Genomic DNA, 7111 nt, shown 5'->3' on the forward strand with positions numbered 1-7111 from the left:
ACTTATGGGTGATCCCATACTTTTTCATTCAGGCCTCAAAAGGCCGATTACAAAAATGAGTACTCCTATCACTAATTATTGCACGTGGTACACCAAAGTGAAAAAAAATGTTCTCTTTGAGAAACTGGACCACCACTTTGTGGCCATTAGATTTACAAGGTATGGCCTCTATCTATTTAGAAATGTAATCAACAGCCAAAAGTATGTACAAATTTCCAAAAGAATTAAGAAATGGTCCCATAAAATCGATGCCCTATACATCAAAGATCTCAATAACCAAAATAGGATTGAGGGGCATCATGTTCCTCTTAGTGATACTGCCAAAAGATTGGCAAGCGGGACAAGCCAAGCAAAAATCAAAAGTATCTCTAAAAAGAGTGGGCTAATAAAATCTGCATCGGAGAACCTTTACGGTAGTCTTCTTAGGTCCAAAGTGTCCACCACATACATAATCATCGCAAAAAGAGAGAATAGAATATTGTTCATGATCAGAAACACATCGTCGGATAATCTGATCTGGACATATCTTAAACAAATAAGGATCATCCCAAAAAAAATACTTAACTTGGGAATGAAACCTATACTTATCTTGGGTGGACCAGTGATCCGGAGTCACACCTAAAACTAAGAAGTTGACAATGTCAGCAAACCATGGTTCACTGGACACTGTAAATAACTGTTCATCTAGAAAGTTCTCGTTGACTGCAGAATCGACAGTCAAGGAATTGAGAAGCCGGGATAAATGGTCTGTAACTAGGCTTTCAACTCCTTTCTTTTCCCTAATTTCTAAATCAAACTCTTACAAAAGTAAAACCCGCCTAATGAGATGAGCTTTGGCATCCTTCTTTTAAACTAGGTATCTAAGAGAAGAATGATCAGTATACACCACCACATGTGAACCAACTAAGTAAGATCGAAACTTTTCTAATGCAAACACAACAGCTAAAAATTCTTTTTCAATGATTGTATAATTGAGTTGTGTATCATTTAAGGTCCTACTAGCATAATAAATGACAGTGGGCAACTTATTAATCCTTTGACCCAAAACCGCTCCTATGGTAAAATTCGAAGCATCACACATCAATTCAAAAGGTTCAGTCTAAACAGGTGGTTGAATAATGGGTGGATTGGTAAACTCCTTCTTAAGTTGTTTGAAGGATTCTAGGCACTCTTTAGAAAACTCAAAAGTTTGATCTTTGGAAAGTAATGAAGTGAGAGGTCAGGCTAACTGACTAAAGTTCTTAATAAACCTTCTGTAGAAGCCCGCATACCCTAGAAAAGACCAGACGTCCTTAACAGATTCAGGAAATTACCAATTAAATCCACTTTGGCTCTATCTATCTTAATTCCCTCCTTGGATATTACATGGCCTAAAACAATACCAGATTTAACCATAAAATGGCATTTCTCCCAATTCAAAACAAAATTTTTAGATATGCACATTTTCAAAACTAGGGAAAGTTGATGAAGACATTCAGAATAGAAATTCCCATGAATTGAAAAGTCATTTATAAATACTTCTAAGAATTTTTCAACCATGTCATAAAAGATGCTCATCATGTATCGTTGGAACGTAACAGGGGCATTGCAAAGCCTAAAGGGCATACGTCAGTAAGAAAATGTTCTATATAGGCATGTAAAAGTGGTCTTATGTTGGTTCTCTAAAGGAATTGGGATCTGATTATAACCGGAATATCCATCAAGAAAATAATAGTATTCATATCCAACAAACCTCTCTAACATCTGATCAATGAATGGCAATGGGAAGTGGTCCTTCCAGGTTATCACATTAAGTTTCCTGTAGTCTATGCACACTCTCCACCTTGATTGGACACGGGTTGGAATAGTTCATTATTGGCATTGGGGAACTACAGTCACCCCAGACTTCTTAGGCACTACGTGAACTGGACTTACCCATTAGCTATCAGAAATAGGATAAATTATTCCATGATCCAAGCACTTTAGAATCTCTTTCTTAATGGCTTCTATCATCACTGGGTTAGCTCTTCTTTGGGGTTCCGTGGATGGTTTGGAATCCTCCATAAGATGTATATGATGTTGCACAATAGAAGAGCTTATACCCTTAATATCAACTATGGTCCAACCAAGGGCTTTCTTATTATCATTTAACACTTTAAGTAACTCCTCTTTCTGGCTAGAAGTCAAATTTGAATAAATTATTATAGGAAGAGTCTAGTCAAGCCCTAGGAAAGCATACCTCAAATTAGATGGCACCTCTTTAAGATCTAGCTTAGGGGGCTCAACTATGGAAGTTTTGAGAATGGAATTGAAAAGCGGTCCTAAGGGCTCCACAGGTGTGTGTAGACTCAAGACTTTAGAAAAAAAAATTTCACTATCATCATCCAACTCATCCATACACTCTTGGAATTCTGAATCAAAATCAATATCAAAATTGGCAATTAAATCATCAGAAAAATCTAAAAAATCCTCAAGCATATTGATCTCTTCTTCCATATGTGGTTGCTTGCCTATCCTAAACATGTTAAACTCAGCAATTTGGTTACTAAAAGATAACCTTAGGAAACCATTCCGATAATTGATTAATGCATTACTGGTAGCCAAGAATGGTCTTCCTAGAATTATTGGGATCTCATCCTTGGTTGAGAAGGGCTTGGTATCTAACACAATGAAATCAATAGGGAAAATAAATTCCCCCATCTTTAATAAGACATCATCAACCATCCCTTTAGGAATCTTAACAGACCTATCTGCCAACTGAAGAGTAGTTCCAGTGGCTTTCAATTCTCCCAATCCTAGTTGTTTGTACACATGGTAAGGTAAAAGATTCACACTTACGCCAAGGTCAAATAAGGCACGCTCAATGTAGGTGTTACCGATGACACAAGATATCGTAGGGCTCCCTAGATCCTTATACTTGACTGCTATAGGCTGAGTAATTATGGAACTAATGTTACATGCCAAGAATGTTTTTTTGGGCACACTAGTGATACATTTGTGAGTACACAAATCTTTCAGTACCTTTACATAGGCAGGGATCTGGGATATGACATCTAAAAGAGATATGTTCACTTTTACCTTTTTGAAGACTTCTAAAATTTTATCCATAGAAGTAATTTTCTTTTTGTTTACCAAGCGATTAGGAAATGGGACAAGAGGAATATAAGGATTGTTAGGGATTTGCCATTTTTTAGAAGAAACATTTTTTGTTTCCTCAACCAAATTATCTTTAATTTCAAAAGAATCTTTAGGTTCATCAGACGAACCTGGAATAAGAGGCACACTTGTATCCTCAACAGAAGGAGAGTTAACAGGAATAATGATAGGGAAGATTTAGGAACGCTCTGTTGGTACTCTCTTCCACTCCTAAGGGCATAAAAAACATTACATTAGTTAGAGGGCCCTTGTTGGGTATGACCTTGTACTATATTTAGTGGTGCATTAGTTGGTGCTTATGAACTAACAGGCTGATGATGCCTAGGGTTTGGCTCTGGTTGACTGGGTAAAGTTCCTTTCTCCCTCTCACGTATAATTGAGATAACTTGGGTGAGTTCTCTAGTAAGATTTTGATGGCTTGTCATGAGGAGGGCCATATTTGTTTTTCAAGTCACTTATTCTACTTGCCTCTTCAGTGTTGGTAAACCCAGGGGGTTGCTGATAAGATGATAGGAGAGGGACCCTAGGAAAACTAGCCTGAGGTCCTACATTTGACCTAGGAAAAGTATTTTGGAAAAAAGATTGTTGTGCAAAGGGAGACCTTTGGGGTCCAGGTTGACCTTGATTATGAAAATTGGAAGGCCCTGCTTGGTTGCCCTGATTCCAAGAGAAATTTGGGTGATTTCTCCATCTTGGATTGTAGGTGTTACTATATGGATTATTCTAGTATAAGGCATTAACACTATCATTAGAAGTGCCCCTAGAGGTGTTGGGGCATTCTTCTATGACATGTCTAGGGGACTGGCACCAAGCACAAATCTTAACCAAATTGACTGATGATGGCTCTCTAAGAACAATAGCCTCAATCCTCTTGATTAGGCTATTCAAATAGGCTTCCTTGGCTACTATCCCATCCACAAAATATCATTTTCCTCCTATGGTTCTTTCACTCTCTTGGGTTGATTCTCACTCACGGGTTTTGTCAGCTAAGTGAAGTAAGAATTTCCATACCTTTCCTTTATCTGTAAAGGATGTGAATCCCTCAGGGCACATAGACTCTATCATTTGTTTAGCTGGGTAATCAATGCCCTCATAAATTATTTGACATAAAAGCCATAAGCCTAGGCCATAGTGAGGGCATTCTTGGATTAGATCCTTGAATCTCTCTATAAGTTTGGAAAAGGACTCACTAGGCTTTTTCCCAAACTGAAGGATATCACTTCTAAGTTTTGGTCTTATGATTTGGGAAAAACTTCTTAAGGAAGACAAATGTGAACTATTCCCATGAGGTTATGGAATTTGTGGGTAACCCATACAACCACTTCTTAGCTTAGTCTTTTAATGCAAAAGTGATAAACTTAAGCTTAACAGCATCATCAGAAAGCTATTGGATCTTAATTAGAACACTTACCTCTTCAAATTCCCTTAGAAATAGGTATACATCCTCAAAGGTCAACCCATGGAAGTAGGGCAACATAGTGATGTATTAAGATTTGAGTTCAAAATTATTACCCTAGGCTTATGGTAGAACTATGCAGAAAGGTTGGGTTGTTCTAGCAAGGTAGAACCTATCTTTCAGAGATTTAGGTGGAGGGTTTTGATGTTGGTCTCCCATATTGAAAGGTTTTAAAGAGAGCAAACGTATATGGTCACTACTTGTCGGATCTCTTCTTTCTAACCGATTCTTAGTATTACAGACCCACCTAACACTCATGCAGCAGAAAACTACCCACAATTAGAGTAAGACAAGCACAAAAGAATGGATAGCAAAAAATTTTTCTTGATTTTTTTTATTTTTTTTTTGTTGGCTTTTTGGGAGCTTACTGGCAGGGATTTGGGGTTGCTCAGGTCAACCTTGAGGTACTACTACAAGGCAAAACCTGTCTTTATCATACTGTGAGGCATGGCGACCTCCACCAATACAACTATTATTGTAAGTTGTTCTTCTCAGGAATTCAATAAAAGAAAAGGAAAAAACAAAACAAAGCAAACAAAGCACTCCGATTTACCAAAAGAAAGCGAAAAATAATATAGAACTGTCTCCACGGATATGGCACCAAAAACTTGTTTACGATTTTAAAATGTAACCGCAAGCGTATGGATCAGTGTAGCTACAGGTTGAACATAGGGAGAGCAGCCACTTTTTTTTTTTTTTGCTTCTTTTAATAATGTGAAAGTGAACTGATTGTGATCTAATTCTAATTACCATCCTAAAAATATGTATCTAAAATAACGTTCTAACCATTCGTCATCTAAGAATTTAAATACGTAAGCCATGCAATTAAAGTTAAATAAATAAATAGCCGAAAATAAACAACCCACGCAATTAAAAAACAATGAAGGAAAAAAAATGCTGAAATAAAAATAAAGTAAAAGAAAGGGAATAAAGCTAGAGAGAGACTCACAAGTAGGTTTCTCTACTTAGCTTGAGGGATGCATCATAATATGAGCTTCCCTACTTGACCAGAGAGTCACTCTTACAAGGGTTACTCTACTTGGCTTTAGGGAAAGGGAGATAATTAAAATAAAAATAATAAAATGATGGTTCTATAGCTAGGAGGGGCAAAGCCAACACATACACTAGTCATGAACCTTGGGGGAAAGGGATAGCAATAATGTAACGACTAAAATTAAAATCCTAAATTAAGAAAGAAAGGGTAGTCAGAAGAGGGAATGAGAAGGGGGGGAGAAGACTATTGAAGGAGCCTACTTACTTGAACTTCAACCCTTGAATTGAAAACTTGATCGATTTGAGATACTACTAGTACTAAAAACCAAATCTGAAATTTCTAGTACTAGAGAAAACAAATCTGAAAAAAAAAATTGAACTTGAAAGACATGCTTCATAGCTTATTCTTGTCACCTAGAACTAAGCCTAGAACTAGAACTTGAAAATTATAACTTCAATTGTTTAAACAATAAAAATAAATGACTGAATCAAAAACAAAAGTGCTTGCATTAATTGAATAAAAAGAACTTATAAAATTGTTTAAAGCATAAACCTAGAACTAGAGCTAGAGAAGAAGAATGAAGTTCCTCCTCCCCTTATGTTAATTCTATTATATAGAGAATGGGGGAGCGAAGCTAACGATTTTAGCTTCTAAAAAAAAAAAGATTTTTTTTTTATCTTGTTGATGAAGTGGAGGAGAGAGAAGAGAGAAAACGTGTGGGAGACGATTTTTCTTGCCTTTTTTTTCCTATTTTTTCCCTTTCTCTATTTTTCTCTCTCTTCCCCCTTTGGCCGATTTTTTTTTCTTGGATTTGGACAATATTCTATTTTAATGGGAAACTCCATCCACGCCCTTGTCTTTTCTTTTTTTTTTTCTTCTTTCCTATTTTTTCCCTTTATTTTCTTTCTCTTTTCTTCAAACTTACGTATAACCATCTTGGCCGACCTTCTTTAAGTGATGAGTAGGAGAGAGAAAATCTTCTAAAGAAAAACTCAAAAGGGCAGCTAAGAAGTTCAAACTTGAGACATCCTAATAAGCAAGGGATTTTGCACACCATAACTCACTAACTACGTTAGGTAGTTATTGTTATAAAAATGTATCTTCAATCACTTAAGGATGCAGTCCATCGATCCTTGTTGGCATTTGAAGTATTCCTTATACCCTTGGGACAACTGCAGATGAGCTGGTTCTGCATCTCAGTTCAGTTCTGATCCATTATTCTTTTTCTAGCCCGAAAAGAATAATCACTTGTACGGTTGACTAAATGAATGTGTACTTACAATTGAACACGTTCATCTTGCTCAGAATTTCATCCTCTTCGCAACCATGAAAAGAAATAAGACCTCTTTACGTGTAAAATTAGAGATATAGCACCCGATATTTCTTAAGGCCATGAAATTATAAAACCTGCAAAAAAAGAGTAAAATCCAAGGTAGCTCCATTCTAAATATGTAAAATGCATGTTTTACTACACTAGATTTCACACATAAATGTGCTCATCAGCTATCGGTACACAGTTAGCTTTC

General features: G+C 36.5%; 1 non-coding gene across 1 annotated transcript; it reads left to right on the plus strand.

The window, feature by feature from the left end:
- Window positions 1-4258: 4258 nt before the first annotated feature.
- LOC122085279 lies at window positions 4259-4365 on the plus strand. Its single transcript, XR_006142060.1, has one exon. It is a non-coding gene; the product is annotated as a small nucleolar RNA R71 (small nucleolar RNA).
- Window positions 4366-7111: the final 2746 nt, after the last annotated feature.

This window comes from Macadamia integrifolia, chromosome 7 (assembly GCF_013358625.1).
Source record: "Macadamia integrifolia cultivar HAES 741 chromosome 7, SCU_Mint_v3, whole genome shotgun sequence".
Taxonomy (NCBI): Eukaryota; Viridiplantae; Streptophyta; class Magnoliopsida; order Proteales; family Proteaceae; genus Macadamia; species Macadamia integrifolia.